We start from the raw sequence: 13008 nt of genomic DNA, 5'->3' as shown, positions 1-13008 counted from the left end.
TGGCAACTGTTTGACGAAACTCTTCATAGTCTGTTGGGAGAAATTTAGAAAAAGGGGCAGGCCATTATATCTCACCACATGACACATACCTAGGATTTTGTAACCTCTCCACTTCACAGATTATAGTGGGGTATTCTACTCAGCTTTCCTTTTTGGGTTCAGGCCTTGTCCCACTTGAGGGTGATTATCTTCAGGATGTTCATGTTGTTCCTTATAATTCGACCAACCTTCTTTCAATGTATCAAATTTTCCATTCTGTTTTGGGCAAGACAATTGAACTTTCACCACATGATGTGGTTATTAAAGACCTCCATGATATTGAAATTGTTGTGGCTATTGAGAGTATTGATTTTGTACCTCCATTATACGGACCTGATGGCTTTGAGAGTTCAGCAACTTCTAGATCATCTTTCATAGCACATGCAAATTCAATGAGTAAGCTTTGGCATACATGTTTTGGTCATGTCGATTATAGGTATCAATAGTAGATGAGTACTCAAGAATTAGTGACAAGACTACCTAAGATTCCTTGTACCAGATAGTGTTTGTTGAGATTGTGACCTTGGTAAGTGTTGATGTGTTTTTTAGGACACTTTGAAGACAAAATAAAATACCAAGGAATTCTATCCCCTATTGAACAAAGAAACCTCATATGCTAAGTAATATGATCAAATGGGATGACTCCAAGGTTTACAATGCAAACAATCGACTTTATGCTCGGGATAGACTCAATGAGTGTGATGCAATTTGCTAGAATCACAAGGGACTTACGTTTATGAACACAACTGGAATGTGGAATCTTACTTAACTTGGAGGAAATAAAAGGCAAAAGGAAAGGGTTAAGAAATCTAATCTAATCCTAGTAATGTAGGAAATGATTGTTGACTTGATGCAACCAAACCAAGCTTTGTTTCGCCATGAGGAACAACTACACAAAGATGATGCAATCTCCTAAGGATGAGTGAATGATTTTCGTATCACCTATGCACACCAACGTTATGAACAATGAGCATATAGCACTTGAAGTTAAGCTTTTGATCAAGTTCGTTCTAACCACACACTGCAACTTGCAATCAACAAATTCCAAGTGGTATGAACATTAGGTTTCACCATTCATCAACAATAAGATCTTCCATTCATCTAACACTTCTAAACTATGAGAAGTAGAGACAATGCAACATGTTGAAATATCACACGAAATTCACCATAACTTCAATGAAAATAGTATGTTTATTACAACAAGCCTTGGCAACAATCTCCTTTCCTCCTACTCCAATTCTAGCTCTAACTACTATTAATTGTCTATTTCCTGACTATTAACTACTAACCTTTACAAATGAAAGATTTGAGCCTTATTTAGAGGTCTCATTACAATTTAATGGCTCATAATGATTCACAATCAATGGCCAAGATTACATGACAAAACCCTAATTAGGATTAGTTACAACTAACTCCATTCGACCAATGAGAAAATTACAATATTTAGGACACATGTCCTTCTTTGAATGTGCACCAATAGGAAATAAGGTTAGGTACTTAGAACAATCACCAATGCAGTGCCATGTGTCACTTGCTCCCTCATTGAATGAGTACGATAAATTGAAACAGGACGTACTGACTTGTCACAACTTGAGTGGTTGATGATGAATAGGATACCACCTCAGCTTGCCTTGTAGGTCATCACAAAGTGTTTGTAATTGAGCAATATTTCTTGATACTCAACATTATCCAATTGCTCAATGTGATGGAGATGGGACATATTTCCAAATTGCATCATCTAGATGATCAAGCTGACTTTCTAACTTTTCTTAACTCTTTTGACACTCTCTCCTTGATCACACTTGCACAATTTCATCTCCATACTTGAAAATTCTTATACTTGTGATTAAATTCAACTCCTTTGGACATCCTTGATTCTGAATTACCCGATATGGAGCATGTCATTGATGTCCTTATCTTCACCTTGGTCTTGAAAATTCTTGATTTAGTTCCTAACTTCATGATGTGGAATCCTTTGAATTGGTGTACAATCCTTTATTATATCCTCTCGAATTTGAACCTTGATTCCTTGATTTCCTTAATGTGATTCCTCATGTTGAATTGACCTTGATTCTTGGATTTTCAAAGGAAATTCAAGATTGTTGCATCTTCCACCTGCAACGTTCCTCTTTATTTGCATAGTTGAGATGTCCCACTTTGAAAAAAATATTGCATCCTTGTTCTTGAACTTGAAAATCCTTTCTTGAACTTGGATTCCTTGGTGTAGTTCTTGATTTCATGTTGCAATATGTTTGATCTTCATGTTTAAGCTAATCCTCATCTTTGCTTTGATCTTGAAAATTCTCGATTTCCTTGACGTAGAGCGATCTCACATGTTGTAGAGTCCTTGAGTTTGTATTATCTTTTGCACTTGCATCTTTACTCCTCGCCATCCTTGTAGAGCAATCTTTATGAAGTCCTCTTGATTTGGTGGAAAAGTCCTTCATTCCATGCTCTTCCTTATTCCTTTCTTCACCTATGCATCAAACCTGAAAGACACAGAGATTTTGCATAAAAAACACTAAGAAATAAGTGAAAGTGATACTAACATCTTGCAAACCATGCCTCCTAGAAAACCCCTCCCAATCTGGAAATAAACTTTACAATCTTGGAGAATATTCTGGAAATGATGCTTAAAACTGGAAATGCTGATGTTCCAGATCTGGAAATTGATTGATGTGCTGAAGAAACTCGCTCCAAATCAAGGTGTTCGTCTCCACTTTATTAAAAAATTCACCCTTCTTGAGTCTGGTCAAATTGGTACTTCTGATTCTGCTTGCAAAGTGGTGAAAAATCACTTCAAAATCTGCCTCAAATACCCACTTAATAACTCACTCCAGGTCTGATGTAATTTGCTTGGGGTTCACTCCAAATTTGCCTCAAAAATATCTGAAATTCGATTTGAAATATGTTTGAATTTTTTGAATTGTAGCTCTGCTCCTCCAATTCGCACCTTGAAATCCCAATTTTTTTATTAAAATTTGCTGACAAAATTGATAAAACCTTCCTCAATTCACAGCTCTGCTCCTTGTTCTATTTCTGAGTGAATTGAATTTGAATTGTTGTTAGAATGATTAATGCCACCTTTCAATTATATTCCCTCAAGATAAGGTCGCATCCCTTCCTAGCAAGGCCAGCCTTGCTTTTAAAACATCCATAGACATTTTAATTTGCAATTTAAAATTTGAATTTGCCTTGGTTTGTCTAGTCAGCCAGCCTTCATTTCAATTTTTTTTAATTTCAAATTGCTACTAATAAAGGGAGCGCTCAGCATTTAATCCTTTTCACTTGCAATTCAAGGGGAAATTTGACTTGCATCTGGATTTTCCAAAGGGGAACTTCGATTAGGATAAGGAATTCTTGAAACAAAATTCCCAATTTCATGCCTAAAACAAGGATAAATGAGGGAGGAATCTCACCTCCCATGTGGATTTTTGATCAAGGAAATTAGGAATTCCTACTTTCATCAGGATAATTGATGACAATAATTTCAATTTTAGGCTAAAAACAAGGATTAACAAGTTGAAGATTCCAATTCCTCATAGGAAATTCGATTTTCAAAGGGATTTTGATTCCAAAAATTCCAATTATGAGGCAAAATAGGGATAAAATCCCAGCAGAAATTCCCCTTGCATCTAGATTTTCCACTCATTTTGATTCAAAATTCCCAAAAAAACAAGGAATATTAGGGTGGAAATCCATGTCTCATGCGGATTTTTGAGTGATTACTCAATTAAATTTGCTCTTTGAAGGGAATAACAACCTCCACAAGGATTTTGAGTGATTTATTCCAAGAATTCCAAGTTTTTGATCAAAAATAAGGACAAAGTTGCAATTTTGGATAAGGAATTTGAAAAAATGATGATTTTCTTGGATGGATTTTCATTTGAAAACAAGGAAACTAATCTTAATGGAAATTTGATCCCCATGTGAAATTGTGAAAGAAAATCCAAGAATTTAAGGAATCACTTATCAAAATCTGGATTTTCAAGGACAACTAAGGTGAAATGTTGATTACTTGTCCAAAAACAAGGATTCCTATAAAATTGAACTTCAAGGATTTGGAAAACAAATTTTCAACATGAATTCAAGGATAAATTGGGAAAATTGTTCCAAGTTTAAGAATAAATTCAAGTAAAATCCAATAAAAATATCAAGGAATAAATCCATGAATCCTCAAAAACCAATTTCCCAATTCACAAAATTTTGCACTCTTCATAGTTAAAATCCACAATTCCAATAATAATTCCACCTTCAAATGAGAAACACTTGGATCAAATTCGCTCAGGGGTTGGAATTCCTTATTTCACATTAGGATTGAGGAAAATCGATATCTATCTAGACCTTGACAAACGTTTGCAAATTAAAAAAAGAAATCCATATTTTGATGGGGATTACAATCCTTTCTTGAATCGTTCCAACAGATTTTGCCGTTCAATTCAAGAACTTCCAAACTTGATTGAGGATTTTGACCTTGATCTTGGATTTCCAAAGAAAATCCAAGGTCGACTTTGGATTCTTCACAATTTGAATTCAACACTTGGCAAATTTCACGATCATCCTAACTTGACAACATTTCAACTCAAGAAAATTCTTCTGGACCAACAAGACTTATCCCTCTCATAAGCAAAAGGCTAAGACTGTTGCCAAGCTAAGACAACTAAACAAAAACACTAAGCTAACCAACGAAAAAAGAGGGATCCCCATTTGCAATGGGGCGATGTGTGAAAACGTCACAACAGTAAGCACCACCAGGATTCTTTTCCTTCAAGTAGAGCCACATGTGCAAAGGCACCTTTAGAGTTGATTCATAGTGATCTCATGTCATTCCCAACTCCTTTTTCAAAGGCCGAATATGTGATCACATTCATTGATGACTTCTCCAAACATACATGGATGTACTTTCTTAAGTACAAGAGTGATGTCTTTGATTCTTTTTGGATCTACAAGGCATTTGTGGAGAAGCAATATGGACTTTCTATCAAGAGGATAAATATAGATAATGGAAGGAGTATGTTAATCAGGCTTTAAGGGACTTTTGCACTGAGCATGGCATTCAGCATCAGCTCACATTTCCATACACTCTCAATAAAATGGTATTGCTAAGTCAAAGAATAGATCTTTACAAGAGATAGCTAACTATATTATTCAATCTCGAGATATGGATTCTTATTTTTGGGTTGAGGTAGTGAATTATGCTAATTCAGAATTGAATGCCCCATAAGGCATTAGGACATTTAACTCCTAAGAAGGCTTGGTCCCATGTCAAGCCCGTGCATTTTCATTCAGAGTTTTTGGTAGTCAGGCTTGAGCATTTATTCCAAATGCTTAATGGAAAGCCATGAAGAGGAAAATCCAACAATTCATTTTTGTTGGCTACTGAAAGGATGTTAAGGCGTACATGTTATTTGATCCTATTTCCAGAGAGGTCTTTGTTTAGACAAGATGTTTAGTTTGATGAGCACTATCCTCTGATGGACTCTTCATCACCAGCTTCTCCATCACTTCCTATTCCTCCATCTTCATCTCTTGAGGATGAGGATGGTGTTCCAGTTCTACCATCACCTCCAAATATACTTGTTCCCAAGTGGACTTGTCGTACTATTGATGTAGTGGTCAAGCAATCCTTCAAATCCCTATTGTACTCATTCACAGACATCTAGGGTTAGCATTTTGAGTCATGTCATTTCGAATGATCCTCAAAAGTTTTCAAATACAGCAAGTATTTCTTAATGGGATAGGGCTATGGTAGAGGACCAAGGGTACATAGGGATGCATCCACCAAGGTTTCAGCCCCTATCACCACTTTGGAGACATTTCCAAGGTGTCCCAAAAATTAAAAAAATTGCAAGCAAAACATCCCCAATCAGCGAGGACTTCCCAAAAACATGATGGGGACAGCCAGTCATCCCTTTTTCCAATGCTCAAAAAAATTTAAAAAAAATAAACATTTTTAAATGATGTTTTTGGCCCCAACACCCCTCTAACCCTAACATGACTAAACATAACACTCCATGAGTAGCATTTGAATTCATTTTTACATTAAAAAAAAATGCAACTAAGTTCGAGAGACAAAGCGGCAAGGTTTGGAGGTGCTATTGGAAAAACCAGCATCAATTAGAGGCAGCCATCATACTTTCCATCATTATGTTTTACAATTTTTGACATTTGTGACTTTGTCATTTTAACATTTGTAGTGCAAACTTGTAACCTTCGGCACCTTTGTGTACGAATTATTACTATTTTTCAATTTTATACCATATGCACATTGAGATGAATTATGGAAGCAATTAAATATTAACTTGTTCAACTCTAATGTAAACTCTATTGTTGTGTTTTAAGGATTCTATAATGTAGATATCAATGAATGAATGAAAGATTTTAATAATGTCCAAGAGCCCCAAGCAGCCTATGGGACCCAAGAACAACACAAAACCCCTCAACAATAGGTATTTGTTCTTCGACAATGGATCTTGATCAACAAATTTGTTGTTTTTCCCAACCTTGCATCTTCAAATGATGTGCTGAATGTCATCATATGAACATTTGAAATTTTCATATATTTTTAAAATAAATATATAGCTGTCCCCTTTGTTGTCCCCTGGTGTCCCCAAAAATGACCTCAAAAAATATCATGCCTGAAACACGTCCTTGCATCCCGGAAACTTGGTGGAACATAGTAGAGGAGTATTCTTCACCAATATGTTGTTGATGGTTCCATTGATAAGTACAAGGCTCGTCTTGTTGCAAAGGGGTTTTCACAAATCTAAGGCATTGACTATTATGATACCTTTGCTCATGTTACCAAGATGGATTCTACTCGTCTTGTACTTTCACTTGTAGCTTCACAGGAATGGTCAATCTATTAGATGGATGGGAAGAGTGCCTTCCTACATGGTGACCTTCATGAGCAGATTTATATGGAGCAGCCATACGGTTTTGTGCAGGACTATTCACTAGTTTGTAGACTTCATATTTCATTATATTGTCTCCCTCTAGGACTCGGTATGAGAAGACGACACTTTTCTGCTTTCCTCTAGTTTCACATGTTGTCATATTGATCCCACGATGTACACTTAAATACAGGAGGATGATCTTTTGAACCTTGTGCTTCTATGGATGATTTGATTCTTAAAGGCAGTTCTTCTTCAATGATCCAAAGTTTTTAGAGAGCATTGATGGAGCAGTTTGACATGACAAATCTCAACCTTCTGCATTACTTCTTGGTTTACAAGTTATTTAGTCTTTGGATGGGATTTCCATTTTTCAGCATAAGTATGCTCTTGACATGCTTCAAAGATTTGGCATGCTTGATTGCAAGCTTGCTCCCACACCATTTCAATCAAGTGTTGTATTGCTTTCTAGCTGTTCTTCTTCAGTTGACGCTACATTATATAGGTAGTTGGTTGGCAGTCTTTTGTACTTGACACATTCTCGTTTTGATCTATCCTTTGCAGTTGGTCTGGTCTCTTGTTTCTCTCACGATCTACATGAGTCACTAGAAGGCTACCAAGTGTATTTTGATATATATTTAGGGCACCTCTCATTATGGTATTCATTATACATCAAGAGAATCTCGGATCGTTGGCTCAATTGACTCATATTGGGTTGGTGATGTTAATTATTGGAAGTCTGCTTTTGGCTTTGTTTTTTGCCTTGGTTTTGGCCTAATTGCATATTCTTGCAAGAAGCAATCTGCTATTGCATTATCATCTATGCAGGCTGGGTATCGAGCAGTAGTTTTAGCTAGCCAAGAGGTTTAATGGCTTCATCAATTATTCACGAAGTTAGGTTTCCATCCTAATAGTCCCACTATTCTTTGGTGTGACAATCAAAGTGCCATTCACTTTTCTCACAACCCAATGGAGCATCTGAGGACTAAGCATATGGAGATCCACATGCACTGCATTCAGCAGTTGATTCAAGATGATTTTTTCACCTTGGATTACATACCTACAGAGGAGCAAGTTGCAAACATCTTCACAAAACCTTTAGCATCACCTCATTACCTTTTGTTGCACTTGATGCTTGGGGTGAAGGAAGTTGTCCTTGGGAACTCTTCATGGGGCCTTCCTTCCTTCAGTTGTTTTCATGCTTTATGTTTGCATCTCTCTTTTGGAGAGGAGTTTTGTCTCATGTGGTTTTCTTCTTTTCTCTAGTTATGAGAGATTTCCCTTTATGTTCATGGGTACCTCATCAAGCCTAGTTGTTGGAACCTATCTTTGCTTTTTCAAGCTTTTTCGTGCCACCTTAAAGTTTCACTTAACAGAAGATGTTGGTAGATTCTATTTTTAGGAGGCATGTTATTTTTAGGTTAAGCTCACTTAGGGCTTCTTGGAGATAATTTTAGTTCCCTATTTTTAGATTACGTTTTCACTGTGTTTTCTATAGAGCAAGTCTTTTGTTTTTTTAATTCATTCTATACTCTTTGCACTTGAGGAATATAGCAAATCTTTCTTGCAGCTCTTATTCGTGGAAGGTGTTTTGTTTGCTCTTTCACCTTGCTGGTGTGCATGTTCTGCAAACTTCAACAAATTCTTCTTTCCAAGTCAGTTTTCTTAAGATTTGTACATAGGTACTTGAGTACAATAAAGATAAGTGTGCATCAGGGCCAGTTGAAAAGCTTTGTGAGTGTTAGGTTACTGCTACACTAAAGATTGTGCATTTGAAGGGAAGATTGTGTATTTGAAGGCCTCCAGAAGGCAGTAAACTTGTAATTGCAACATAAATAGAGACAATAAGAGGCAAACTACCTTACTCTTCTTAAGTTTCTTCCACAATTATTTTCTCCAGTGTAAATCTTCTGTGATATGCTCTGCTTGATTTTGTTTTCACTTTTTTGTGTATGATGTTTTTCTCTTCTTGGCTATTGAAGTAAGAAAATTAATGGCATCATGAAACTAAACAGTTGTAGTGTTCCTGTTAGATCTCCAGGGAATTGTGGAAGATATATACCTTACAAAACAAAACAGTTTGCATTGATTTTATGCAAACACGTTATTGCAGCTGAATCACACATAAAGTGATTCCAATTTGTACTTGATCTCCTTTGTTTCTAGGACCTTTGTATGCGATGCCATTTATCACAGAAAGCTGCAAATCTAACCAAAAGTTGCTTACAGTATAGTTTATGATTTTGGTGAGCAACTCGATACCTAACTGCAGCTGCACAATTTCATCCATTTTACTATTCATATACATCATCAATGAATTTTAAAATTATCATGCATATTTACAAATTACAAATATACATGTTCCTAAACCTCTAATCTACATTCCTTCATCCATGTCCCTACGATTTTGGGGGTGCCCCCAATGAACAGGCAATGGGCAGATTTTCGTTTACAATTCTACTATTATTTCCTTGACAAGAAGATTTGATCCAGGGTAATCTGTGATGAATTCATAACCGATCCTACCAACCTCAAGCCTTCTTCAATGAAATAATTTTCTTGCCATCACATCAAACCCTTTCACAGTGACTGAACAGGGTGATAGACTTCATTGCTTGATCCTTTAAGAAATGTACATTTTCAGAAACGGAGATCATTAACATCAAGGTTTTTCATATTTCCTGCAAGATATATATTAAATGTTTGCGACAAGCATTCCTTTAATATTTTCCTTTACTATATACCCGTTCTTGCCACCAAAAGTTAACCAATATGTCTTTTTTTCTGTCAGCAGTGAAATGCAATTTCGTAGGTAGTCCTTCGTATCATTATTATTACTGAAACATCATCAAAGAACTACAACACATACAGATCCTTAAACTGATTTAGGGCTGAGCTAAAAGAGTGGAATGGAATCCGTACTTGTCCACTGATAAATTATGTACGGAATCAAACAAAGTATCAAATCCTATGGTCAACAGAATTTTCCTTTCAAATGTGCCTATAAAGAGTAGATTTGAAGACGTACCTTATAGGAAGAAAACTTTAGCACTGAAAATCAAAAGGCCCCTTCAAAAATCTAGCACAAGGCGTAAGAAGAGAATTGAAGCAGAAAAACAAATAAACCAAAAACCAAGTCCCGGTCTCGAATATGTATAAATATTCCTAGCCTCGATTGATTAAGTGGGGCTTACCTGAGTTGGAGAAGAAGTGTTTTTTTACAGTGCACTGGGCGTCGCTCCATGAATGATATTTAAACAGTTTTAGTGATCTTAAGACCGTTTCAGATAATCAGCATATGAGCTGTGACAATTAAACTCCTAATTTTTATTAGAAGAAAACAAACCTCGACAGCATAATTATTAGAGCAAGATTGATTTTTTCAAACCCATAATTATTACAACATAATCTCTAAACTTTGCACATTTTAAGTTTTTAAATTACATTTTGATGATATTTTTTTTTATGTATTTTAATCTAATTATTATTATTTTGAATTCTTTCTTGTTGTAGGATTTGTTATGTACTTAAGGGTCAAAACGTGATCATTTTGAGGTAAAGTCTGGTACATATTTTCTATTGTCTTTTAGATCGTTCACTTTAACCATCACAAAATTTGCACAACTTATCCGATAATTATGTGATATGAATATCAATAAAGTTGTAGAATTCTTCTAATTAGTTACTTTTTTCTCAACTAGGTATACAAATGGGTAACTATTGACCCAATAGATGTTTTTTTAATAAGCTTTTAATTAGCATGTTCCAATATACATTAATGAATGGTAATTGACCCCTTCCCCTATAACAAAGAGAATAATAGTTTTTTGTGAATTTTGAGAGGGGGAAATTTATATATTATTGTACTTTGAAAAAAAAATATGTTAAAGTTTATATTTGTTTTAGTGATATAGGAAGTGCATATAGTAGTATGGAGGTTTAAATTATGTTATTGTTTAATTTAAAAGTACAAAGATGTATTGTGTAAGAAATATGTGCAAGGTTAGAAAATAATTAAAATATTTATTGTATTATGTCATATTTTGAAATTAAAGATAGTTGTATATGATAATTTGATTTCTTATTAAAAGAATTATATTTTTTATTAATTTTAATATTATTTTGATTCGGTAAGGAAGCTAAGGTAGCAGAACAACTTCCCAAACTAATCTTGAGAGGAGGGTAATGTAAACTTTTATAGATCTTTATAGTAGTTTCAAAAATAAACATAAATAGCATGCATACCACAACATAGTGATTTATGTGGGAAAAACCCTTTCGAGGGAAAAACCCCACACTCCAAAAGTTGTCCAATTTATTAGTCAAAAATCAACAACATATTGCAATATACTTGCAAAGCAAACTTCTCATAGGAGTATCACCAACAGAGATCCAAAGGCAACTCAATAGTTATAAGACTCTTACACAACTTCCATCTCACATACCTAATATATAGGAGATACAATACATGAAACCGTCAAATAGTATTACAAAATCATGAGCTAAAACCACCCAAAAAGTGGTGCCCAACTTATCTCCAATCCTAGATACCCTATGATGTGTCAAAACACACACCAACACGTGTAGCTCCCTTTACAACTCATTTATAGGTCTCGAACATTTTTATATTTCCTATTTTAGGAGACCCAACTTCCAGAGGCCATAACTTTTGAATTGGGTGTCTGATTAACAAACAATTTGAAGCATCAAAAATCTTGTGACATTATTTATTACGTCGAGAGGCATAACATACAATGGCATCATATAGGGGTCATCACCAGTAACGGTGTAAGAAAAAAGAAGTGCTTTGTATTCCTGAGGAAGTGAAGATTAACCTGAGTTGTCACCGTCCAAGCTGTCAACCCGAGTAGTTTCTTTAACGATAGCTACAAATGCAAAGTGGTCGTGCAAATGACAGTTACAAAATGAATCATCTGGCTATATGATTCACATTCTCACAGTTACAAACGCAACAGACAATCTGGCAATTACAATCACACATTCAACAACCGAATACAATATGAATTCACTTATGTTATATTTGAAAATCACTTAGTTGGCGTGAATGTTACATTTTATTGTTGAGGTGGAAGAGAAAACGTTACCACGTGGTGGAAGAGCAGACGTTATAGTTTCATCTTCGATATCATGTATTTAAATGAAGTAAAGACTTTTTATTTTTAACTCACAATCGCTACAATCTTTGTTATACTGGAACTCCTGAAAGAACAATGTATGTTTGTCTTTGAATTTAGTTTTCTTTCATTATTCATATTATTTGAGCTTACTTTTCTTTCATAGGTTATGAACAGCTACAATATTTGGACGCCTAAAAATAGTCTTCCTCTCCAGTGAATGCATGTCATATGAGTGCTAGCAATAATACCTGTATTAAAGTTTATATAATCAGTTAGTATGGTAGTTGACATAATCTGGTTGTTATTCATATAACATTGTAATAGATGGCCACAGTTTCAGTTCCCATGGAGTTTCATAATTCAATGTGCATAAGCCCTAATTGCAGGGTCTGGGTTCCATTAATGTGAGTGACAATCAACAACAACAACCAATGGATTTGCAGTAACCGAACGCAAATAATGAGATTACTTGAGAAGCTAGAGTAAGGTATGTTTCCCTTTAATGGAAGCCATATAGGAGAGAGAGGGTAAATTGTGGGCTTTTGAGCCCAAAAAGATTATTTTTCAATATTTTTTCATATCTAGCACATAGTTGAAGATGGCCACTCCCAGTGAATAGATACGACATTGATTTCCAGAATCAGGAATAATCGCAAGACACCCATTTTTTGTTGTAAAGATCAGTGACTATAAGAACCCTCGTCCCTGTCACGATAAATAAGCTCGTGAAAATCGTAGTCCATATTTATGAGCTTCTTTATCCTGAGAACTCAAGATATACATGTGCTATATTGAATATTATAATTTGAGCATCGTTGGGCATCATACAGTGAATCATATCAATTAAGATCACATGTAGGATATGACAAAGTGGTTGTTTGCAATATGAGCTACTTGCAGTATGAGCCACAACAAATCCATAAAATTCTACTTATCCA

The 13008-nt window shown here is 35.2% G+C and overlaps 1 protein-coding gene across 7 annotated transcripts in view; it reads right to left on the bottom strand.

Annotated features, from left to right (window-relative positions):
• The window catches only part of LOC131068215 (uncharacterized), a 56645-nt gene extending 46342 nt beyond the window's left edge, over positions 1–10303 (bottom strand). For 3 of the 7 annotated variants that reach the window (XR_009111959.2, XM_058003402.2, XM_058003407.2), the window contains exons 1-2: positions 10127–10301; positions 9961–10011 (exon numbers count right to left, since the gene is read on the bottom strand). The gene's annotated coding sequence lies outside the window, so the exon portion shown is untranslated. Of the gene's footprint in view, positions 1–8994; positions 9142–9960; positions 10012–10126 lie in introns of those variants that run through there. The other 4 variants (XM_058003400.2, XM_058003398.2, XM_058003399.2 and 1 more) reach the window with 3 other exon arrangements.
• Positions 10304–13008: the final 2705 nt, after the last annotated feature.

This window comes from Cryptomeria japonica, chromosome 1 (genome assembly GCF_030272615.1).
Source record: "Cryptomeria japonica chromosome 1, Sugi_1.0, whole genome shotgun sequence".
Taxonomy (NCBI): Eukaryota; Viridiplantae; Streptophyta; class Pinopsida; order Cupressales; family Cupressaceae; genus Cryptomeria; species Cryptomeria japonica.
This window is presented reverse-complemented; position numbering and strand designations above follow the sequence as displayed.